At 37.1% G+C, this 26902-nt stretch overlaps 1 protein-coding gene across 1 annotated transcript in view; it reads right to left on the bottom strand.

Annotated features, from left to right (window-relative positions):
- The window catches only part of kyat3.2 (kynurenine aminotransferase 3, tandem duplicate 2), an 808856-nt gene that overhangs the window by 624190 nt on the left and 157764 nt on the right, over positions 1-26902 (bottom strand). The window lies entirely within an intron of this gene.

Here is a 26902-nt window from a genome sequence, read left to right as displayed (position 1 = left end):
CATCAATCCCTTTTGAAATGACAGCTTCATTAGGGCACAGGGATGAGCCCTTCCCAGTGTGCGAGATCGATCAATTTCACTGTGCAACATTATTGGGACCCAAAGTCTACATCAGTTTTACTCTTTGAAATCTTTATTTTCCTGACAGGCCCTTCAAAGTGTCGAGTTTTGAGTATATTGGTTGGGTGTGACAATTCAATATGGTTGTTTTATCACATTTAAATATCCTGTTTTTGCTGAATTTCAATTTAGTTTTTTTCTAAATTTCAAACCAAGCATCAAAATAGGTAAGTAATAGGATTTTAATGGCGTCGAGTATGGCATGGTTGTTGGTGCCAGAAGAGTTGATCTGGGAGTTTCAGAAAATGGTTGATCTACGGAGTTTAGCTATCTCTAGAATTATCTAAAAAAAAAAAAGAAAAAGAAAATAATCAGTTTGGCAGCAGTTATGTGGAGGAAATTGTTTGTTGGTTTTGAGTAAAGAAACACATGTAAACAATAGAGCCACTCTGAACCCACAGCAGGTCATAAACAGTAGCAGCAGAAGACCACACCTGTCACTGAAGAACACTATTTGACACTACAGTTCAAAGACTCAGGCACATCGAAACTAGACAATAGAGTGAACAGGTTTCCTGGTCCAATAAGTCTCGATTATGCTGCAACATTCAAACACTAGGGTCAGAATTTGACATAAACAACATGAAAGCATGAATCCATTCTGCCTTGTATCCATGATTCAGGCCGCTGGTGGTGTGAGTATTGTTTACTAAATGCAACAGCTCATCTGAGAATTGTTATTGACACCTATACGATTGGATTGGGAAGGGGGGGGGGGGGGGGGGGGGTTGGAGGTGGTGTTGAAATTTTTTAAATAAAGGAAAACTGTATTATTTCACTTTTATGTTTATGCTATTCATAAGCCATGTGCCACCCACTGACAGGTACAAGCTAGTGAGTCTGGTGTCTTGTGTCATGTGACCTCCCCATGTGCTATGCTCCATGTGTTTTATGACATGATTCCTGTGTTCTGTATACTGGCTGTTTGTAAGTGTTTATTAGTTACCTGTGTCTCTCCCCTGTTTGTATTCAGTTCATTAGGTTCTGTGTGCTCCTGTGTTTTGTTCAGTCTTTCATCTGGAATTGAATGGTCATCTCCTTGGCATTCCTGCGTGTCATAGTGACTTTTTAATGGGTGTTATTGTTATACATCTGTGTTCTTTTGATAATTTCAGAGTTTGGTGCCTTTGTAGAGTGAGCGAACGTGACAGGTGTTGCCTCAGTGCTGAGGTATTAAGATGCACTGGGCAATGTTTTTGTATATACATGACCAACCAGTTGGCCTAAAGAGAAAGTTAAAAATAATGGAAAGCATACACAATTAATGATGAAGATAGTAAGTCAAAGTTGGAACATTTTAAGGGAATTAAATTCTGGCAGTACTCATTTTTTTATGTGTTTTTTCCTACCATAACCCTATGACCCGATTATATAACCAGAGTAGATCCAACTCCTGATGACAATAACATGCCATTTCACAAAGTTTAAATCATCATAAAGTCAGGGATTGTGTGGTAGTTCTCTGCTGACATCAGTTTGATGGCTTCATGCAGAATGTTCTTAACTACAACTTACTGGTAGTTGGCTACATGAGGAATGATGCACAAACAGAAAGCCCCGTTTCCTGTATTCCACTTCAGTTAGAAGTACTTCAGCATAGTAAAATAAATGTCTCAACAACTTCTGGATAACATGGACTTTTAACTGTATTCTTAAACACATGATGATTTTCACATATCACATGGTGACCAGATCTTGGTTCAACAGATCACTTTCAAGGATGTGCTGTCAAAAAATCTGCAGCAAACGTGCAATACTAGGACCAAAATCTCAAAGGAATGTTTCCAGCACCTTGTTAAATCTATGCCAAAAAGAATTAAAGGGCTTCTGACAACAAAAGTATAGGTTCAACCCAGTACTGACAAGGTGTACCTAATATAGTCTAAAGGGCCAAAAGTTGTTAAAGAAATCTCATTTATCAGACTTGTTCAGCACTCGAAAGAGTCGCAGGTAACTAGAGAGAGGAGTGTAGAAGCAGAAAGCTATGCTAATGCAAAACTCACGCTGTGAATTATACTTTCATAAAATGTGAATTTGCCCTCTACATTCTCGTAACACAAGACTTTCCGCGCTCTCAGAGACGAGGACGTGAACATTTTCGAGTTGTTATTTCCAAGTTTCAGAGTGTGACCTGAGCTGTTACAATGATGACTCTTCCAGTCTTTCACTGATAAGTAAAATCCTGCCTCATGCAGGTGAGACTGTAAAAGGCATCATTATCCCGCCCTGACAGAGAGGTGAGGGACGTGGAGAGACACACAGGTTATCAGTGTCTGGACAGAGTTTAATTTGTGGCTTCCTGGAACTGCAAACAGCAAGCCCTGAGTGAGTAATACAGTCAGGAGCTGACATCAGGCTATCATGTTCATCATTCCACTACCACTGACAATGACACAAAGTTCATCTATTATTAATGCAGAAGCTCATGCTCAACAAATTGCAGGAACTCGGCGAGTGTGTTTGTGTTGCGGAATATATGTGCGCGAGTGTGTTCCAGGGACAAATAAACTACCTCCTCACACTTGCTGTACATCTGCACTGTTTGATACAAATTGCTCTGATTGGATTGGTGAGGCATGGTGGGCCAAGATGCCACAACTGCACTGGTCTGAGCCCATGAGGAAGAGCATTTTGTCCTTCATCCCAGAACTGTCTTCCGGCCTCTCCCCCGCGTGCCAACATGTCAATCAGCCATAATTGCTATCCTGGAGGAACAATATCAGGCCTTGGAGCTCTGACCGCACGGATTCCTTGCAACACCTAATCTGTTAATGAGAGCCGCTCTGCTATTTTCAGCACCGCCGCAGACAGAGACGCCATCACCACCATCGAGGAGGAGGAGGAGGAGGAAGGGCCCACACGGCTAACGGTGACAGCAGAGGACAAGCAGACGTAGAAATGTAGAAATCCAGTATTTAGCAGTAGAAATGCTAACTTTCCCCACCCTCTTCATCATTGATCAGTGGCTTCAAAATACTTATCTCAAGCGCAGGGTCACTCAATGAGTCTTTTACATTTAGGGAGGCCCCATCATATATTTAGAAAGATACACATTCTTAATAATGTTTCTTGTGTTATGCCACAGAAGAATCAAATTTGCTGTTCTTTACTGAACCATGTTTCTTTTTGTGATGAACTCATACCTGTCAACATTGGGATGTGAAAATAAGGGATATGTCCACCATAATAGGAGATTGCTACCCCAAGTTAGTTGTGTATGGAAAAAACCCCCACCAAGATCGACATCTTTATATGTAATTATTATTAATTATGTGTGTATGTCTGTTCAAACACGCACCCAAAACCCAGACTTTTGCTCCGCTTCAAATGTATAGAATGTGTTTGGGAAACAGCTTCTATTTATCACTATGGAGCATGTCAGCTGACAGTCATGCACCGCTATTTGACTGTTTTGAGGATTGCATATGAAGGGGCGATGGCACCTGTAATAAAAAGGAAGAGAATTGTGCTGTTTTTATATTCATTTTGAAGTGTTTTCATGCCAAAACAAAACGAAAGCATTTAAAATCTGTTAACCAACCTCAGTCCTTATCAAAACTACTAAATTGCTTAGAAAATTTACTCTTTATTTGCCAAATTCAGAAATGATGTCACTGATTTGGTGGAAAAAACGCACACAATGTGATGCATTTTCAATATATAAAAAAAATAATAATAATTGTGGACTGGATTTGTTTCTTTTATCAAAGTCTTAGACTTGTGAAACAACATTACCTTTGATGCATTGTTTTTGATTGATTTTCATTTGTTCTCTCTAATTTGCTATTGGTTCAAATGTTATAATAGAAGTCAATGGGGAGAAAACAGCCTCTAACAATCAATTAGAGAGAAAAAAATGCAAAACTAACACTAACAAAATACGTGATTTTGTGTGTGTGTGTGTGTGTGTGTGTGTGTGTGTGTGTGTGTGTGTGTGTGTGTGTGTTTTATTTTATTTATTTTTTTTTTAAATTGGCAATTAAAGTGTTAAAATCCTGTATTTTTTAAAAACATTTTTGATTAGGACTGAGGTTGATTGCCAGATTTAAGCAAAAAATATATATATTTTTTCTTCAGCAGTTTAATTCAGTGGATGTTTTGATCTCTAACATAACAAAAGAGTTGTACATTTGTACAGTGCACAAGTGTTAATAAGCAGTAAATTAGGAGTTTATTGAAGCAAAATAAAGTGTGACTGAACTTTTTGTGGAATGAAAAGATCCCATGTATGTTAAAGTTCTTTGTGGAATTACTGGCGACAATTAATATTATTATACACAATCTTGTCATTTATTATGAATTACTGGCAATTAGCTGGGTCCAAAAATATCTGCTATGTGTTTAGTAAGTGGTTCATATATTAAGTTATCTATTTATTTTAGTTATGCTAAATATAAGTGCAATGAAGTATTATTACTTCAAGGTTGCAGTGTAGTTTTGAGGGAATTTATGTGTCTTGATTAATATTAATAGTATACTTTGTTTTCTGTTGAAAAATATACCAGCACACCGGTTTTATTAATAGACTGAGAGGACAAAGAAATGTTATAGAGTCTGGCACAGAGAAATCTACATCTCTGTTATTTGATAACTTTTTAGTTTTTCTTTAAAATTGCTTTTATAAGCAAAAGTTTTAATTAAAGCAAAAATTTTCAATGTCATTTTCTCACAGTTTTTTTATGATTGCTTGTAGAAAATGTAAAAACAGCCACATAAGACACATTTTACAGTCCACTCAAAATTAGGTGGGTAATTAGATTTAGCAAAACAAAAGAATGAGTAATGATGAGGGAATTTTAATTGTGAGATGCATTGTTCAACTGTGATGAACAACAAAAAAATAACTTGATTTCATTTAATTACATTTCATTAAAGCTAGTTTGGGGTGATGCGGTGGCGCAGTGGGTAGCACATGCGCCTCACAGCAGGAAGGTCGCTGGTTCAAGCCTCAACTGGGTCAGTTGCCGTTTGTGTGTGGAGTTTGCATGTTCTCCTCATGTTGGCGTGGGTTTGCTCCGGTTTCCCCCACAGTCCACAAATATGTTGTACAGGTGATTTGGGTAGGCTAAATTGTCCGTAGTGTATGTGTGTGAATGAGTGTGTGTGTGGATGTATCCCAGTGATGGGTTGTAGTTGGAAGGGCATCAGCTGCGTAAAACATGTGGTGGATAAGTTGGCGGTTCATTCCGCTGTGGTGACCCCGGATTAATAAAGGGACGAAACCAAAAAAAAAAAAGAATGAATGAATAAAGCTAGTTTGTCTGTTCATTCATTCATTTGTAACAATTAAGTATGAGAAATACATATTCACCATAAATTACTAGCAAGTTGGGATTAGGTTGGGTAAATAAAAATGGTGTAGTAATGAATAACAATAATGATAATAATAATAATGATAATAATAATTACTTACACTTATATAGCACATTTTTGGACACTCGAAACACTTTAGACATTGTCAGAAGGAGTCTCCTCATTCACCACCAGTGTGCAGAAACGCAATGAAAATCATATTGTGAAACGCAATGAAAATCATATTGTGCCTGACCACACACCACACACCACACACCAGCTGATTGATGAATAGGAAACAGAGTAATGAAGCCAGTTATGATATGGGGATGTTTAGGAGGCCGTGAAGGACAGAGACCAGAGGGCAAATTTGACCAGGATTGCCGAGGTAAACCCCTACTCTTTTTGAAAGGATTTCCTGGGATTTGTAACAACCACAGAGAATCAGGACTTCAATTTAACGTCTCATTCAAAAAATGGCACTCACTGAGCAGTATAGAGTCCCTATCAATATACTGGGGCATAAGGATGAGTGCCCCCTGCTGGTCACACTAACACCAATTCCAGCAGCAACCTAGCTTTCCCATGCAGTCTCACATATAGGTTCTGACTATAGGCACAGAGCTGCTTAGTTTCAGTGGGAGACCATGTGAGAGTCGCACAGTGCTAGCTACCGGCAATAGACTGTAGGAATGCAAAATAATCATTAATATGTGCTTTATGAATACTAAAAAACTACCTAAGATACATGCAACTAAATAAAAGTAATAATTGGTCTCCACACAAAGCTGTTACTATTTATGTATGTGTGGTTAATTGGTTGGTTGCTTGGCTGACTGACTTGCTGGCTGATTGATTGATTGATTGATTGATTGATTGATTGATTGATTGATTGATTGATTGATTGATTGATTGATTGATTGATTGATTATTCATATAAATATACACATTTTGATTACTCATATCATTTTGCACATTATGCAGTTTCTGGACGATTTTTTAAATGACAACATTGCTTTTTCTTATAAAACAGCAGAGTTTAATTAAACGAGTGCCTCTTTTCGCCCATACACTCATATTCACAATACATAAACTGCCTCTTCATTTTGATGCCCAGAATCCATCTGATCTTTCAAGGCCTTTACATTGGTTGACTACTTGTACTTCTGTGATTATTGGATATCATATTGTTTTCGCAAACTTATTCAATACAACAATGAGCTCTTTCTAGTTTGCTTACCTTCAAACATAGATTTTGTTAAAGCCAATCAACAAATCATTCATCTTTAAAAGCAAAATAATGTAATAATTGCTTGAAAAGAGAGAGAAATGGACATGAGAGAGAGAGGGGGAGAGAGAGAGAGAACGAAAGCTCACAGGATCCTCAAAGCTTTTGCTTTCCAACAGAGGAATAAGTACAAGGCACATAAAGGAGCTACACAAACAATCCTTAATGGAACAGATACAAGGCTTTTTAATTATCTAACTCAATCAGCGAGAGACCAGCGGATCAATGAATCCCCATTACACTGGCCGGTGGAGCATCAAGACAGGGCCAGTTTACATCAGTTCAAACAGCCAGCCAGGCTGCAGCTAAGTGACAGATTACTGTTTGTGGCTAATCTGAAGCCGTCGCAGCGTTTGAACAGAACACATCTTTAATTCAGGCGCTGAGGCGAGCTGTGGCCTCATGGATCTGTCACCGGGCCCAAACAACCACACTGAAATATTTATGGCCCCTGACCTCAGACTGGACATGATGTCATGTGACGTGGAGACTTTGGGTGGAAACGTGGAGAGTTTTGCTCCACAAATAATGGGCTTTGATGAAATAATAAACAGTTGGCGTGTGTTTTATGGCTCAGGTTTTGAAAGTTGGCGTTCACTAAATGTTAGTGCCCTCAGTTTTCATTTACACAGCACTCGTGCCATCCAAGCCTGTAAAACTTTTATTTTTCTTCTTCAGGAATTAAAAGAAGGTATTTTGAAGATTATTAATAACCAGACTTAAGTAGAAGGTAGAAGTTATTTTAAAGAATTCTGCTAACTAAATAGTTGATTCCCATTGCTTTTTTAAAAAAAGAACGGAAACATTTAAAGAGCAACATTCTTCAAAACATCTTAGTTTTATTTTGATGTCTTCATGTCATTATGCAAATTATTTTTGTTAGTTACGACTAAATTTTTTTTTTTGGGAGAAATATCTCTTCAAGGCACCAAATAAAACATGTGATCTATAGCTAAGTCATATTAATAAGCTGCCTTTCCACTTTACACGACATTCGGACATGACTGTCAGAATACACCTCCTTGTAGCAGTCGCACAGATTTTTCCAACCCAGTCTCATTCTGAAAACGTAATCCTATGGACCTTTCTGGAGACTGCGAAGTACAAATCCATGACAGGCCGCTGTGTGTACTTTTTCAGATTTCAAATTTCACTTGCGAATGATGTTCACACCCGCTGTTCTCGCTTAAACCCACAAGAGGCCGCTGTCGACTGACTGACTGACAACCAACCGACCAATCGACTGACATACCCTCCTCCTTCCCTAAACCCAACCAATTTTATCAATTGACCCACCCACCCGCTTACTTCCCTAAACTCAACCAACGATTTACAAAAGCTGTCCAGAAAAAGAAAAGCCCTCATCTGATTTTTACAATGTTTTCAGATTTTACAACATTCTCACCCTGTTATACACTTGCTCAATTTTTTAGGGGATCCTGTTTTTGTCTTGCCTGATTTCTGGAACTGCTCTTCCCTAGACTTGAACCAGGTCGTCAACGTCATGGTCAAGTTCTCTCTGCGTCTCAAGTCTGCTAACAGACACAATGAGCTAACTGGACAAACTGGTTGCAGCGGGAAAGCCCTATACCCGGAGAAAAGAGGTCAGCTGGTAGGCGCGAAAAGAAATGGCGTCATACCGCCCCATAGCGTTTGCTTAAAAAATGAAAAGCAGCCATACGTACCTCCGGCTAAATAATTTGCGGTCTCCAGAAACATTCATGGGACTACGTTTTCAGAATGAGCCTGTGTTGGAATTTTCAATTTTGTAGTGCACCATGGGAGAGTAGCTGGAGTCCAAAATAAAGGAGTGCAAAAGCAAGAGCCTTATTCAGTCTCTTCACCATTGAATGAATGAAATGAATAAATTAATGAATGGATGAATGAATGAATGAAACTCATAGACCACTAAAAAATTTGAAGGGAATGTGAAGACATAAAAAAAAAAAAAAAAAAAAATATATATATATATATATATATATATATATATATATATATATATATATATATATATATATTTTTTTTTTTTTTTTTTTTTTTTTCCTTCATGGACCTTCTTAGACAATATTGGAATACATTGCATCCGATGGACCAGTGGCATACGGTCTAGTCTGAGTTCAAATATTTTCACAGACCCAATCGCAATTTTAATGTTGTACCCCTGTCCCTTCCCCTTCCTCTTGTCCCTTGAAACAGAGTGTGAATGGGAAAGGCTTCAACATGTACCCCTATGAAATGGGACACCACTACAACACCTCATCATCATATGTCATTCATGCAATGGCGCCTGCTGAAGTTATTCCATTTGCGTTATTTTTTGGTATTTATCTTCAGGCAATATAATGTGGTGATAATATCATAACTGTACTGTGCATTTACACCATATTCAATAGCCATATTAATTTATGTAAACACACATAAACAACACTAACATTATAGCAGACACTGTAAAAAACTAATTTCCAGCCCCTAGACTTTTCTGAGTATTTGAGTGTCTCTGAATGCTGTGGGACTACTATACAGGAGTTACTATTAGAAATTATATAGAGCCAAATTTTGTGGTTTTTATTTTAGCGTTCTTTTTTAAAAATGATGGTAAAACACGCCAAAATGGCAAAACAACGCCATTTTGAATATATTAAAACGTAATCTTGTTTTTTTTTTTTTTTTTGTAAAAATCGTATTAATGACAAAAAATATACTAATTTGTGCATCTCTTGCCTTCTGGGTGCAGCCATGCTGCTGTTGTAGCTGGTGTATTCTGGGAAATATTCTTACCCCTTGGTTTCGAGTGTGGTCCAGAAAAATCTTCGTATCGACAGGTATCTAGCCCTTTCCCTTAGCCCTACGCCTTCAAGCTAAAGATAATTGGGACACCAATTCTAAGGGGATGGACTATAGGCTGATTTATACTTCTGGGTCAAGCGTACGCGTATGCTACGGCGCAGTCTACGCGTTGACGCATAGCCCTACGCCGTGGCTGTCGGCGTCGGTGTCGCTGATGTGCACCTCTCAAAAAATATAACTTCACGACGCGTAGCCAAGCTCTGTGATTGTTGGCTTGGTAGCACTGACGAGTCTGGGTGGTACCGAGAGCCGTGCGAGCGGTGCGAGCCCGATGGAGCGATTGTTTACAAGTGAGGAGTCCCGTGTTTTGTTTTGTGTTTACCTCATAGTTAAAGTTGTTGCACGTCCACCGGTTTCTGCCTCAAAATGAGCAAGTTTGAGCCACTTGTACATTCAGGAAGCGTTCAAAAAAAAAACAGCAAAAAAACTCGACACAGAGAAACATTAACACCTCACTGCCATCTAGCGTTTCAGGAGTGTTAATGCAGACCAACAGAGACAGCATGCAGAAGTATAAAAGCACGGCTACGCGCGTTGCATGCGCCGTGGGTTATGACGGTCACTTGACGCAGAAGTATAAACCAGGCATAAGGGGTAGAATTGGACCTTAGAGTCTGAGTTGTAGTTTAAATAAAAAGAAAATACATTGCTCTCTGAGAAACTGAGGGATTGATTACTATACGGTCTCTGTTTCTATCTGATGGTAATGTCACAAACAATGTAATGTCAACTGTCAATTGCTTCTGCAGTTTATAATACAAAGCATCTCTATTTAATATTACTACAATTTATATTACATGTAATTTCATTCATTCATTTTCTTGTCTGCTTAGTCCCTTTATAAATCCGGGGTCGCCACAGCAGAATGAACCTCCGACTTATCCAGCACGTTTTTACGCAGCGGATGCCCTTCCAGCCGCAACCCATCTCTGGGAAACATCCACACACACACACTCATACACTACGGACAATTTAGCCTACCAATTCACCTGTACCTCATGTCTTTGGACTGTGGAGGAAACCTGAGCACCCGGAGGAAACCTACGCAAAAGCAGGGAGAACATGCAAACTCCACACAGAAATGCCAACTGAGCCGTGGTTCGAACCAGCGACCCTGCGACCTTCTTGCTGTGAGGTGACAGCACTAGCTACTGCGCCACTGCATCGCCTACATGTAATTTATTGAACAATAAAATTTATCCAACCAAATATGCAAGTTTGCTTAGTACATTAATTAAAAGGATAATGACCGTGTTTTCATTCAGCATAGAAGTCAGAGTTATTAGCTACTCTTTATATTTTTGTCCCCAATTTCTGTTTGACAGACAGATTTTTTTAAACCCATTTCTAAACTTAATAGTTTTAATGACTCATTTATAACGACTGATTTCTTTTACCTTTGTCCTAATGACAGTACATAATATTTCACAAAAAAAAATTTTAAGCCATTTTTTATGCAGCTTAACGTGACATTTACTGTAAAGGCTTGACTAGGTAATGGTTATGGTAATTAGGAAAGTTATTGTATAACGATAGTTTGTTCTCAAAGCAATCCAAAAAAAAAAATTTTAGAGGAGCTAATAATTTTGACCTTAAAATGGGTTTAAAAATTAAAAGCTGCTTTAATTCTAGCCAAAATAAAAACAAATGAGACTTTGTTTTAGTACAAACTAAAACTTTGAATCTATTCAAATTGTCCATAACAGGTGACTATGAACAAACATTGCCTTTAAATATAACCTAAATTAATTGAATAAGTATCTGTAAAAGGAGTCCTCTAACGCAAATATCTGAATATCTAAATAAGTACATTCTCACCTAAAATAAAAGTTCAAAATGTACATTATGTGGTCCAAAAGCGTGTGTGCATTAGCAAAGATAATAATTCATTCATTCATTTTCTTGTCGGCTTAGTCCCTTTATTAATCCAGGGTCGCCACAGTGGAATGAACCGGCAACTTATCCAGCACGTTTTTGAAACGCAGCGGATGACTTTCCAGCCGCAACCTATCTCTGGGAAATATCCACATACTCTCATTCACACATACACTCATACACTATGGAAAATTTAGCCTACCCAATTCACCTGTACCGCATGTCTTTGGACTGTGGGGGAAACCGGAGCACCCGGAGGAAACCCACGCGAATGCAGGGAGAACATATAAACTTCCCCCAGAGACACAAACCGAGGCTCAAACCAGCGACTCAGCCAACTTCCTGAAGTGAGGCGACAGCACTACCTACTGCGCCACTGCATCGCCCGATTATATTAATAAGCAAATTAAATAAAGCACTTTGCTCAACTATCCTAGTTGTTACGTGAAATGGCATGATGCAGCCAAGTACATATAGTGGTGCCCTGCTGTACATTTCTGTGCTCTGTGCTCAAGCTTTAAAGAAGCATTATTATCTAAGCCATTGCTGATTAACAGTTGTGCTATAGAGAGAAAAGGAGAAGTGGGGGTCCAAAATAATCAGTAAATAGAAATTGACCACCATCTGTGTCACATCATCTACCTCATTATGGAAGGCTGATGACCATTGATCTTTCTCAACACACTCTGATCTACAGAAACAAGAGGGGAACAATCTCATTTCCTCTCGTAGGTCAGGGTCACATTCAGATCATTTGGGAACTAAGAGAGCTAGAGCACACATTTAGAACAGCAGCATTAGCGGACAACTAAACATGAAGAATTGTTTGAGAAGATAATACTGCGAGGGCTTTTCTAATGAACCTCTTTTAGTGAATACTCTCTCATTTCCTGATAATATTACGAGGCCACACATTGTTTCCATGGGATTAAAATTACCCATGGAAATAGGTCATCATTAGTGTGCTTGTGCAATTAGCAAAAAGGCGTGAAATGGCGAAGAACAGCTGTGCCGTGGCTTAGTGTGGGATGCGGCTGGCACACGATAAAGGATGTGCGATAAATAACCTCATTTCATAACACCACATGTCAGCTGGGTTCATTTACAATCTACCATCCGATACGACAGATACAGACCAGACATGCCTCTCTTTCATCAGAATGCATTATGCCCAAAACTGTCTGATGATTCCGAGGCTTTCCAGCACGCCAATGATTTGAATGGAAAGCGAGGCTGGTTTAAAAAGACATTAATCGCCATGCATGCAAATATGGCTGGGGAATATTTGCGATTGCATCAGTCATTGCATCACCTTCATCCCCAAAGAGGATTTGCCGTACATCTCCTCATATTTCGGGTGGCTGTCTGGGATAACTGCAGTGTCATTTATTTTCTCCAAAGTTCACGCAAACCTATTTCGGAGTGCTGTATTTTAAACTAATTGACTGTACAGTGCTCATTCTGGCAAGCCGGCGGAGTAAGTTCTAGCCAATTTATGTTGCCTAAAATAATGCACATTTTAAAGAGGTGTTTTTTGGACATGCTTCATAAGAAGCCCATTAATTAGACGCATTTGGGCCACACTTTATTCAGACAGCACGCAGGAGCTGCATGTTCGCTTCTCACCCTCTCCATAGAGGCCTGTTGTTTAATTGTTGGCAATTTACCCTCTGGATCATATTTTTAGCCAGAGGGACTTGAGTTTCACTGTGTCGATCATGTGTGGAGAGCTTCATCTTCACAACAGACCAGCGTCCCAACCTGTCGATCATGCTTGGAAAGAAAGCAACTTGATAAATTAGCCAAAAAGTGAATGTCTATTGAGATTTTACTCGCTCTCTCTCTCACTTTCCAATTAGTAAGCATATAAATATACAGTTTGAGATATAGATAATATTGCTTTACGAAGTCAAGCAAAATATAAGCCTGTCAAATCATTCAATAATACAGACATGTGTTCCAGTAGATATCTTAATCTCATTAATTCTGGCCAGTCCTGTCATAAATAATTATTATTACACATTAATATTACTCATAAAATTTGACAGCCCTAAAAAATACTATTTTGTAAAATTGTTTCAATTCATATGGCATTTGTTACCCATGAAGTAGAAAAAGAGAACAGTGTTTCCTCTTTTGGTGAAAAACGGGAAAAATAGCACATCAATTTGTTACTGGAGGAAAATGAAAAGAGTAAATCGCCCTTCACCCTCTCCATAGAGGCCTGTTGTTTAATTGTTGGCAATTTACCCTCTGGATCATATTTTCAGAGAGAGAGACTTGAGTTTCACTGTGTCGATCATGTGTGGAGAGCTTCATCTTCACAGCAGACCCGAGTCCCAACATGTCGATCATGTTTGGAGAGAAAGCAACTCGATATATTTGTGCAGAAAGTGAACATCTACAGTCTGCAGTTGGAGATTTCACTGCTTCGCTCTCTCTCACCTCCCAATTAGTTAGCGTAACATACGAGAATATCGTTGAGGGATTAATAACTGCTCTGTAGATGGCAAAAGCGCAGACAGATACCCAAACAGCCAATCAGGCTGGCACCTTTCACGTCTCATTTCCTCTCTCTGGAGCCTTGGAAAGAAAAGAAGACACTGACAAATCTAAAATGAGAGATAAATTAGATTCAGATGTGGCGGGTGTTTTGTTATTATGATGAGCTTGGCCAGTATCATATTTTCCACGTTTGAAATAAGCTAGTCTTGTCTAGCGAAAGGAAAGCTTAGGCTGAGGAGTCGTTTGTCATTCGTTTTCCGCCACATAATTATTTTGGGTCGCGTCGATTGAATATCTGATTCAGCTAATGAATTCGGAGGATTAATTTCACTGCAACAAGGCATCAATTGTTTCCAGTAAAGGGATGCTGAGTGCAGGGATGCCGCACAATGTTTTTTTCTTCAGTAAACTGATCATCTACTGTTTTGTACTAATGGTGTTTGCGGAGGCCTGCATTGATCTGCAGGCTCTCTATTTTGCGTTGTCCAAACGATATCTGAGATGGGTATGAGTAATAGCAAAGTACACGGTCCCGTCTGTCCACCGCAAAGATTTGTTGTGGCCAGGTAGTAATAATTGCGAATTTGCTAAGGGAGGTTTATGGGACTCGGTTCCACTGTGGGCTGCCGGTCTGAAACCTTGGCGGTTGACGGTTGTGTTGTTTGTGTCGCTTTGCATCACTTGTGTAGACGAGTGGCTTTATTGGCTGTGACATAACAGGCAGAAGGAGGGAGAGGAAAGTTCACGACATTCACTGTGCTCTAGGAAGGTTACAGATAGCACTGGATCCATTATGAATAAATAGCAAGTAGGTATCCAGGTTGCAACATACTGTACAGATGTTTTTTTGTGATGATTAACTAGAAGTATATAAAAAGTATGATAAAAAAAAGTATTTATTATAATAAATACAATATCTCCATGACCTGGCAGTAATTCCATCAGAATTGCTGGTAACTTTTTTGAACATGTACATGACAGTAAGGGGTTTCACTTTGTTAAATAATAGAAGTCTCAAGTAGACATTTATAAATAGTACAAACTACTAAATTATTTTCAAGAAATCACAAACAAAAATAAATAACCTTTTATGTCAAAAATGACACATTTGTCAGCGCCAATAGCCTAGTGGTTAAGTGCGCTGACATATAACACCATGGTGCTCATGGCGACCCAAGTTCGATTCCTGGCTCGAGGTCCTTTGCTGACCTTCTGCTCCCGATACTTTCCTGTCTGCAACTTCTACTGTCCTGAAAATGAAAACCTGCTAAAAATAATTATAAAAATTGACAAATATTTATACACTTTATGCAAATATCATTCATATGTATATTTTATACACTACCTAACAAAAGTCTTGTCGTCAATCCCAGTTGCAAGAGCCACAAATAATAACTTCTACTTGATCAATTGAAAAAGTGGCAGAAGGTAATTTTTCGAATAAATTATCTGTTAAACTGCGTACCAATCATCACATATCCTGCAGAAGAGATATTAGTACCCGCATGGACCCAAGATTCTTACAGAAATCAGTTAAGTTTGGTGAAGGAAAAATCATGGTTTTGGGTTACATTCAGTAGGGGACTGTGCGAGAGATCTGCAGAGTGGATGGCAACATAAACTGAGGTATCAAGACACTTGTGCTGCCCATTACATTACAAACCACAGAAGAGGGCAAATTCGTCAGTAGGATGGCGCTCCTTCTCATACTTCAGGCTCCACATCAAAGTTCCTGAAAGCAAAGAAGGTCGTGCTCCATGATTGGCCAGACCGGTCTCCAGAACTGAACATTATTGAACATGTTTGAGATAAGATGAAGGAGGATGAATTAAATATGAATCTAAAGAATCCTAATGAACTCTGGGAGTTCTGCGAGAATGCTTTCGTTGCCATCGCCAGATGACTTTAATAATAAGTTATTTTAGTCGTTGCAGATATGTATGGATGCAGTCCTCCAAGCTCATTAGATATTTAGACACAATATTTTTTTTTTTTTCCCACTGGTCTATGATTTTATATTCTATACTGTACATTATTTCTGTTAAGTGACAAGACTTTTGTCTCAGCAAAGTCCTTACTGCCCTAACTACATTTTTAAAAGTCCAGTCATGATGATATTTTAATTTTGGTAAAATAAGCGTAATCTAGAGACCTTTAATCTAGAGACATTTGCCTTTCACATAAGCCACTTCTAATACCAAACGATCAACTAAAAGTGCAAAGTTATTATTTGTTGTTCCTAAAACTTGGATTGGAGACAAGACTTTTGTCAGGCAGTGTACCTATATTTTAATAAATATTATAGAATACTTGTTTATATGTGTAATGGTACTGTACTACTTTATCCTTACTGTTTAGCTCAATAAAACATGCACAGATGCTTTTTAACACAACCCCTCATCATTGTCAGATTTTTATTGTAATTTTTATATAATTGTAACTTAAATATACCATTTAAGATATAGAGAGTATTGCTTTGCAAACAACAGTTAGCAAGAAGGGGGCAACATATAAGACAACTGAAGCATTATTTAAAGTGCATGTGTTGCAGACATTAAATAAGTTAATCTCATTTATTCTGTCCTGTCTAATCATAACGAAATATTATCACACTTTGACAACATAAAAAACAACATTGTGTAAAATCTCTGTTTCAATGTGGCATGTGGCATTTGTTACTCAAAAATAAGACAAAGAAAAGAGTATATTTTTTTACTGGTGAAGAAAATGAAAATATAGAAAAATAGAGAAAATTGCACTATTCTTTTTCTCCAAAACAAATAAGGGTTGGCATGGAGGCTTTGTGGTTAGCACTATCACCTCACCGCAAGAAGGTTGCTGGTTCGAGGCCCAGCTGGGTCAGTTTGCATGTTCTCTGTTTTCGTGTGGGTTTCCTCCGGGTGCTTTGATTTCCCCCACAGTCCACATGCGGTGAGTGAATTGGGTAAGCAAAATTGGCCGTAGTGTATGAGCATGTATAAATGAATGTTGGGTTATTAATTATGGGTGTTTCCCAGTTCTGGGTTGTGGCTAGAAGGGCAGGTGCCTAAACCATATGCCAGAACCGTTGGCAGTTCATTCTACTGTGGCAACCCCTGATAAATAAGAGACTAAGCTGAAGGAAAATTAATAAAAAAAAAAATAAAGAAAATGACAAAAAGTGAACAAATTCATTGTAGCCCTTACAAATTATTAGTATTTTTATATTTTCACCGCACTAAACCACCCCACAGTTGATTTGACTGCAGCTACATATTGGGTGAGTTGTGTAGCTCACGACCCTGAATGTGCATTTTTAGACAGATGGCCCACTGGGGAATCATCCTGTGCTCCTTAGAGTTCATACAGGCCTCACTCAAACACAAACCAGAGGAAGCCTGTTAGTAATGAGAAAAAACTCTTCCTTAGCCACTGGCAAACTGATTGAACTGATGAAATTGAGGAATTTGAGGAATTACTATCAGTTTGTAGATCTACGTCCTAGATTAAAAGAATATCAGATCTGACTATCAAGTGGATTAAATCTTGTTTTGCAGATATTTCTATTAATTAAGGAACAAATTGATAGGGTAATTCATCCCTCACACCATGTCCTAACTACACACGAAATGGCAAGATTTCAGTAACAAACAATTTGGCTGTGATGCAACAAAATAGAAACATTTAAATATCAGCCACTGTACTCCCATCGAAGTGGAAAAAGTATAATCTAATTCAGTGGTTCTCAAACTTCTTTCACCAAGTACCACCTCAGAAACAAATTGTCTCCCCAAGTAGCACCATAATGACCAGTATTGAAATAAAGTAGCGTAGTTGGCCAAATTAAGCAGCTACAGAACTGCACAGTTCGAAAAATGAGGCAGAGTCATATTCATATTTATACAGTTTTTGATTTTGAAATACATATTGCATGTACATATGACATAATTGTGAAACTTTTTGAAATCTAAACATTAACTTGTATGTAGATTGGTTTTTCCCAGAGGATGTCAAGCTGACAAAATACTGCTGCACTCTGATACACGTTTTATTTATGAAGAAATTTAAAAAGCACTGCAGTTTTTAGGGTTACTGTGTTTGTCTGAGATATTTAGTCTAAAGAAATTATATTCTTTACGATATATGAAGCTGATCAGTCGGTTCATGTCACGTGACTCGCGGTGCGGCATTCTGAAAAGTTAAGATGTTTTTTAATTGTATACGCCTGGAATACGCTAGCACCACACACCTCTTTCTCTAATTCTGCGCCAATTGGATTGAGCAGCTGATGATAGTGATGCTATAAAGTAAACATTTATCGTATCCTTTAGAGAACAGCCAATGCTGATCACATTAGTGTTATCGTATGCATCAAATGATTAAAATTGTATTCATTTTTTTCTTTCATTACTCAGTGATCCCTCTGCGTACCACTAGAAGTAAGCCTGCGTACCACTAGTGGTACACGTACCACAGTTTGAGAACCACTAATCTAATTAATACATTCAACCTATTTAACATTATTAATTCTGAAAGACACAGATCTGACTTTCATTTTAAACTATCTAGTTATTTTATTTTCAAAATCTGAGGTGAACATTCTGCTGCTGCTTTTACTATGGCAATAAATGTCACTTCTATTGGCATTGAAACTCCCATTGGTAGCATTTAACAGTGAATAAAGCACATTATCTGTACCTGAGGTGATAATTGCCATCTTGGTAAATGCTGTTGTTTTGCTGCGATGTCGCTGAAATAAAAACTGTTTCTAAAATACAAATTTCACACATCACTGTCGCAGATGACTAGGACAAAACTCGCTTGAATAACACACTATATTGCATCACATATAGTTTGGACACGGTCTGTGTCAGTATTTAAATGTTCAAATTCAAGTCTAAAGGCAGTAAAGAGCATTGACCATTGCAGTACAGTAAATGACAAATCCCACATTCATCTTTGAATTATAGTGTATAATCAAAGCTGTCATATCCTGTAATGCATTGCTTTTAAAGTAAATAAAGAAAACAAAAGTGGAAAGAGAGTTGATGCGGCACACAAGGCAAAGAATGTTGGACGGAACATTTTGGACCAGATACTTACAGTTAATGCTTTTTCATTTCCTCCCACTGCCCAATTTGTTTATTGTTAACTGATTTCTTAATCGTGGAGTTCATAAAATCCAAGAGGAAAAAATTAGTTTGGACTCCCCCTGAGAATGCAGAATCAGTCCAACATTTCTTCATAGCACTCACCAAATTTATGCCAGCAAGGATTCATTTCAAAACAACAAGTTTACAGGTTTTTCTCACTGGTGCAGATCGACAGTCTCCAAACTCCTCACTCCTCTTAAAATACCAAAAGAAAGAGAGATTTCACTGGACTCCACTAAACTAATCAAAGCATTGCCGCTGACACTATAGGGCACAATGATCTCATTTACATATGCTATTCTTACTAAATATTTTCCTGGAACAGGAAACAGCCAAGTGATAGGGGTGGGCAGGTCGATGCTTAAGTATCGATATTTTTAATACTGGCAATTTATCAAAAGGATCAATAGCTAAAAAGAAGTATAGATCTTTTCAATGTTTTTTTTTTTTTTCTCAATGAGTGATCACTGATTTTAATATCTTAATAAGAGTATTACATTATAAAACTACAATAATCTTCCACTGTATCTTCATTAATGAGTCAGTGTTTTCTCACAGAAACACACTTTTAAAGCACACACACACAACATTCACACCCAGTACAAGGCTGTGGTCATCATGACTCCACCAAAAAGAAGCATTACTTGTGTGCACTGTTCAAATTTACCACCATTTGTTATGTTCGGGATGAAAACATCCACTGATATAAACTGCTGATTTTTTTTTTTTTTTTTTTTTTCAGAAATCTGTTTATCAACCTCAGATCTAATTAAAACTACACATTTATTATTATTATTATTTTTTATTTACTAAATTATTATTATTTATTTTTTTTATTGTTTAACTCAATAATTTAATAATACTCTGGGCAAATTTAGTACCCTTTTCTGTGGGAGGAAAGCATTTTTCTAAAATAAACTGCTGTAAAAATGCATCAGATAAATATATTTTTTTCAAATTATTTTTGCACAAATCTGTTAATCAACCTCAGTCCAGGGGCCTGTTTCAGTAAGGAGGTTTAAACAACTCGGAGTTTAAACTTGAACTCTGAGTTGATTTACAGAGAGATTAAAAACTCAGAGTTTTCGGTTTCAGAATAGCTGATCTGAGCTGGGTCAATCAACTTTGAGTAGACCAACTCAGAGTTAAGCGCGTGCACCGTGACTATAAAAAGGCATTATCAATAGAGCGCAGATATTACGAGTGACCATGGCAACATCTTAAGAAAAGAGATCACCATTTCTTTCTCCGGCTGAACTTGATCTGCTCATGCAAAGTTATAGCAAATATGAGTGTATATATTTAAAAAGAAGCAACCATCAGTGAAACAGAGACAGTTAGCATGGGAAAACAGCTGCTCAAGTTAATGCCTATTTTTAATTTTAAGTATTTAAACATTTAAATATAATGAAATAAGTAATATAATGTGTGACGTTTATACTTTTTTTCCAAACTTTTATACACTTTTATCAGTTTTAATAGATTTAACAGTGCACTTGTTGTGTGTCTGCCTTTTTATTGATCAAGTGATAGAGGTTGATATAACATTAAGAAGGTAAGCAGTAATAAAATAATTTTTAGACAGAATAATAATCCCATTAATCTAGTAATAGTGCATGTCGAAGGTTAAGCTAATTATTTATGAAAAAAAGGAAAAGCCTCGTACGTGACTTTGTTCTGTGTGACAAAAATGTAGGCAATAGCTGTGTTTCCATCAAAATATAGGCTATTACATAAATTTGTGCAAAACTGGAATAACGCCTAAAAATAAAGCAGCGTTTTTATCCAAAGAGTCAAAGAGAACACAATCGTCACTTCCTGATTAACTTGCGCCAAATATCAACAGTAAAAACAGAATTTACTGTGGTAGAATAAGCTGCGTCAATGATTTTTTAAATTTAAATAATGTACTTACGCCTCAGAAGACAATTGACAAACAATGAACACGTGGGGGCATTTAAAGCCAGACGCATGTTGACACGCTCCAGACGCTCGGAGGTAATTAATAATATACACTAATACTGAAACAGTTAAGGCATTTTAGAATGACTAAAACAACATTTAAGATGTTCTACAGTGTGCTCAGCCTGCTGGTTTGTCCATTCACACACATTTACATCATCATCTTTAACAAACCTTTTTTTAATGTACATACTGTAATTTGTTAAGTGCACACAAGTTTATGTGCATCTTATCAAATAAAAGTTTAACCTACTCAGTTATGCACATGTTTTATTATGCGTATTTTCAAAAGTTATGTGAATCATGACGTTTCCATCAATTGTTTTTATGGGCATCTCCAAAATGAGCTCTAAAATAGGTGTGTGGAAACGTAAGGCTAAGGCGAGAAATACGCTTCATCTTTAAAAAAGGGGAGGAGACCGACAGAAACTCAAGAGTTTAGAGAATAAAACCTGCTCTGGACCAGGTTAGATTTTGAAACGGAAAACCCAGAGTTTCTCTCATTTCAGGGTTAAAATACTCTGAGTTTTCACTTAACCTCCTTTCTGAAACAAGCCCCTGATCAAAACTATTACATTTTGTACAAAATTACAGCATTTTAACTCTTTAATTGCCAAGTTAACAAATGGTGTGACCAATTTATTGAAAAACCATACAAAATGACATTTTCAATATAAAAAGTAATTGTGGACTGGATTTTTGAACCTTTTATCACAGTCTTGGACATGTGAATGATAGATTCTTTTTTTTTCTTTTTTTTTTCTCTAATTTACTGTTGAGTGCTGTTTTTGCCCCATTAACTCCCATTATAACCAGATTTGATGGTGCATAAATACAAAGTCTTTGTTTTTATTTACTCAATGTACTTCTGAGAGCTGAGATGCATATTTTGAATGTCTCAGACACATGAAGGTAAGTTTGCAAAGGTTACTCTCACACATTCACAGACACACATACACACACTATAATTTGCTGTTATACTCCATATAAAATCCAGAAACTGTGTTTTGTTGCACAGGCCTATCTAAAGGGTTAATGGTGCCAACTGATGATCAACAGTAAAAATGACAATTTTGACCTCTTCCCAACAGGAAAAACAGCCAACAATCAAAAACAGCCACTGACACTAAATTAGGAAGAAACACACAAAAAAAAAAATCTATTAAAAACAATGCATCAAAGGCAAAGTTGTTTCACATCTCCAAGACTTTGATAAAAGGTAAAAAAAATAAAATAAAATCCAGTCCACAATTACTTTTTTATATTGAAAATACATAATTTACCATATCAGTGGTAGATAAAATACATTAAATACCAAATCAATGATTTTGTTTCTAAATTTGCCAATTAAAGAGTTAAAATGCTGTAATTTCCTAAGCAACCCGGTAGTTTTGATCAGGACTGAGGCTGATTAACAGATTTATGCAAAATATATTTGAAAAAAAAAAATATCTGATGCATTTTTACAGCAGTTTATTTTAGTAAATATTTTCATCCCACACAAAAGGGTAGTAAATTTGCCCAGAGTAGTATTGTATTATTGAGATATTTTAAAAATGTATATGCTTTTTTTTACTTAAAAAAATGACTGTTGACACTCTTTTTTGATCCTGTTTTTTTTTTTTTTTTTAAAGCATTTTCTCAAAATATGTGTCAAAATAAGATTTGTCACCAAAAATATTTCTGCTAGCTAAAACACTCAAAACCCTCCAAAGTGGATGAAAACATCAGATTAATCCCAACAGCACTTGAGGGTTAATCTGGAGTTATTTTACTATAATGACAAAGCTTCGTGTGACACTTGTCATACAACAGTACACCACTGATCAGTCAAAACAAACAAAAAGGCTCAAAAGAGAGTGTCAACAGTCATTTTTTTTTATTTAAAAAATAAATAAATAAAAAAATAAAACTTTTTCTTTCTTTTTTTTTTGCCAGATTAGTGCAATTATTATTATATTTTTAAATAAATAATGTTTTGTGATTTTAATGCATGTGAAAAGTAATTATGTCTGTTTTATTTAAGAATAATACTGAAGGTGATTTTAGTGTTTGCTGTTTGTTACAATGCCTTTGCCTGTCTTTATTGCTTTGCTACTTTCTGGTAAAAAAAAAAAAAAAAAAAAAACATAGCTTTACTCACTCAAAAACATAACTTTACTTTTGGCATGTCTTCTAACTTTAAAAAACAACATTTACTCTCTCGCTTGCCAGAAAAAATGAGGTATGCACCTTCTCAGGAGGTCTAGTGACTCATACACAATGTTAGGATATATTACAATAAAGATTGTATATTTAGGGTAATAGTTTCAATATGATGCCAGAACTGTAATTCATAAACACAAAATTCAATTAACCAAATAAAAACATCTGATTAGTTGCTTTATCGAATCTTAATCAGCTTGTGGCATTTTACTCCAGCATTTCAGGACACGTGATTGTAATTTTCAAATGTCAGCCGGAAAGCCCATTGGCATCCATTATGATGCTGTGTGACTTTCTTTCCCATGTGAGCCGTGCGTGAGCCTGCTGCGATGCATGAGCCATTGTGAGCATGGCAAACGGTACACCAAAACAAACAGCATTCAGGTTACAGGCCAATCGATCTCCAGTCATCAGCCATGTGCGCGTGGCGCCACTGGATGACCAGCAGAGCTTCGGGGAAACCCAACCTGCCCCTAATGAGACAGCACCCCAGCTAGCCACAGATAATTGATTTTGGTCAAAAAGGCTTTGTGTCACAGGAAACGGGACAAAATCTGGAGGCCAAGATGGACGCAAAGATTTAGAGCAAACTGATAAGAGCTCAGGACAGGACATAATCTATTATTCATCCCTCTCTGCTGACATTCCAGGAATATGTGGGGCAAAAAGTCTCTTTTTTTCTAGCTAAAATTACTGGATGGAAAATGCTTGATCAGACCGATTAGATTCCCTTTAGCGCTCAACTATACCCATGAATACCTAAAGCAAAATAAATTCAAAACTTTTTTAAGGGACGTTAATAAATACATATTGCAAACAATTTAGACAGTTTTATTGTACAAAGCTTAGTGCAGATTTAACAAATTTACATTTGTGTAAATCAGACTTGGCTGTAATCGAAACATTAATGGCGAATATTCTACTTCATTTTTTGCATACAACAGAATGCAACTTAACGGTATGTATTAAGTGTCAGATTTTATTAAAAGTTAAATTAAACAACTTAAAAAGAAAGACTGTGGTTAGTAATTTTCCACAAAAAATGTGAAACTAAAACTAGTCTATAATCAAATAATAGTCACAAAATATAATCAAATGATTTATGTAAGTAATGTATATATAATGTATGTATATTTTTCATTGGCTTAGTCTAATTTATTCATCAGGGGTCCCCACAGCGGAATGAACTGCCGACATAACCAGCAACGTTTTTACACAGCGTATGCCTGTAACGCAGGGGAGTGATACTGACAACAGAAGTTGGATCCAAATGCAGGTTTATTCAAAGTCAGGCAAGCGATGGTCAATTCAGGTGCAAACAGATATATGTAGACAATCCAGAATCATAGTCAAATAACAGGCAAAAGGTCAAAAGGCAGGCGGCAGACAAGGCCAAAAGGATAAGCTAGGCTAATAATCAAAAACACAGCAAAGGCAGACAAAGGCAATCGCGTTGTAATGTCACTGATACAGCTAACAAGACTCGGCAACATGTGTGTGGAAAAGAGGGGTTTAAATAGTCCAAATAATCATTGTGTGAGTGGCTTCAGCTGTGAGTGTGCAATCAGTGTGGATCTGGAACCGGTTGTGTGTGTGTGGCCTGACTGGGTGTTGTAGTCCATAACATGGCAGATATGTAGTTCAATAAGTGTGAATGTTTGTGTGTGAATGTTTACCAGCGACATCTGGTGGTTGTTCGCTGGTGAACATGACAATGCCATTCCAGCTGCAACCTCGTACTGGGAAACATTCATACACACTCATTCACACACATACACTTTGGCCAGTTTAGTTTATATAGCACATGTCTTTAAGCTGTGGAGGAAATCCACGCAAACACAGGGAGAACATGCAAACTCCAAACATAAATGCCCCAGCCAAGACTCAAAACAGTGACCCTCTTACTGTGGGGCGACAGTGCTAACCACTGAGCCATCGTGTCACCCTTATAGTTATATATAAGTTAATAAAAATACAAATAAAATAAAACAATATAAAACTAATAATACAGCAATACATAAATAATTAAGACATAAATAATACATAGTTCAGTCAATTAGTGGGTTTAAGGACTGGTATTGTTCATTGTTCAAATTACTTTTCTATTTTATTTTTTCACATACAGATAATGCAGATGTGTAATGTACATAGTGTAATTATGTAGTACAACCCCAAATCAGACAAAGGTGGGACAGCATGGAAAATGCAAATCAAATGAAGAAAGTAGTGATTTCCAAATTTACTTTGACTTGTATTACATTGCAGACATTATGAACACAAAATATGTTTGTTTTTTTTTCTGGTCAACTTCATTTCATTTGTAAACATACATTCTGTCCTGTCATCCAGACCTGTTACACATTCCAAAAGAAAGTTGGGACAGGAGCAATTTAGGGCTAGTAATCAGATACATTTAGTTAAATGATTTAATTTGAAACAGGTGATGTCAAGAGATGAACATAATTATGATTTGGTACAAAAGCAGCATCCAAGAAAGGTCAAGTCTGTTCCTTAAAAGAAAGACAGAAAGACATTTGGATGTTTCACATTCAACAGTGCATAACATAATTAAAAAATCAAGGAATCTGAAGGAATTTTAGTGCATATAGGACAAGGGTGCAAGCCTAAGCTGAACAACTATAATCTCCATTCCCTCAGGTAGCACTGCATCAAGAATCATCATTCATCTGTAAGTGATATCACCACATGGGCTCAGAACTACTTTTGCAAACCAGTGTCAAGTATACGATATGTAGTTTCATCCACAAATGCCATTTAAAACTGTCCTGTGCCAAAATGAAGCCCTATGTTGTCAAATGTCTAGAAGCACTGTTGACTTCTCTGGGTTTGAAAGCATTTGGGATGAACTAAGTGAAGTGGAATGCAGTGGAAATGTACTGTGGTCAGATGAATCAGTTCAGGTTTTTTTATTATTATTATTATTTATTTATTATTATATATATTTTTTGGAACAAATGGATGTCGTGTGGTTCAGACCAAAGAAGAAAAGAATCATCCAGACAATTGGTCTTAAACATTCCTGGAGGGCTCTGCACAGTTTAGCTCCAACCCACACATGCGTAATAATTTTCTAGTAGTCTTGAATACCTTGTTTAGTTGAATTAGGTGTGTCTAATTAGGGTTAAAGCAAATCTGTGCAGAGCTGCCACCCTCCAGGTTCGAGTTTGAGGCCTATGATCAAGACCGTTACCAGCAACAAGTCCAAAAGCCAGGGTCTGTCATGGTATGGGGTTGTGTCAAGGCCCTTGGCAAAGGTAACTTGCACTTACTGTGATAGCACCATTAAGGCTGAAAAGTATATAGAGATTTTGAAGCACAATATGCTGCCTTCTTTCCAGGGAAACCAATGCATGTTTCAGCAAGACAATGCAAAATCACATTCTGCACTCCTTACAAAGTCTTGCTGCAGAGGAAGAGTATACAGGTACATGACTGTTCTGCCTGCAATCCCAACCTGTCATCAATAGAGAATGTGTGGCACATTTTGAAGCACAAAATGCAACTAATACCCTGTGTTGCTTACTTTACGACTTGCAGGAAGATTGGAACAAAATTAATTTGAAACACTTCAGCACTGATTGGTGTTCAGTCGCTAACACCTTTTAGGGGTTGTGAAAAGGAATAGTAACATTACAAAATTGTAAATGATAATGTT

Source organism: Danio rerio, chromosome 6, assembly GCF_049306965.1.
Source record: "Danio rerio strain Tuebingen ecotype United States chromosome 6, GRCz12tu, whole genome shotgun sequence".
Lineage (NCBI taxonomy): Eukaryota > Metazoa > Chordata > Actinopteri > Cypriniformes > Danionidae > Danio > Danio rerio.
The sequence above is the reverse complement of the archived record's forward strand: the minus strand, read 5'-3'. Positions and strand labels throughout refer to the sequence as shown.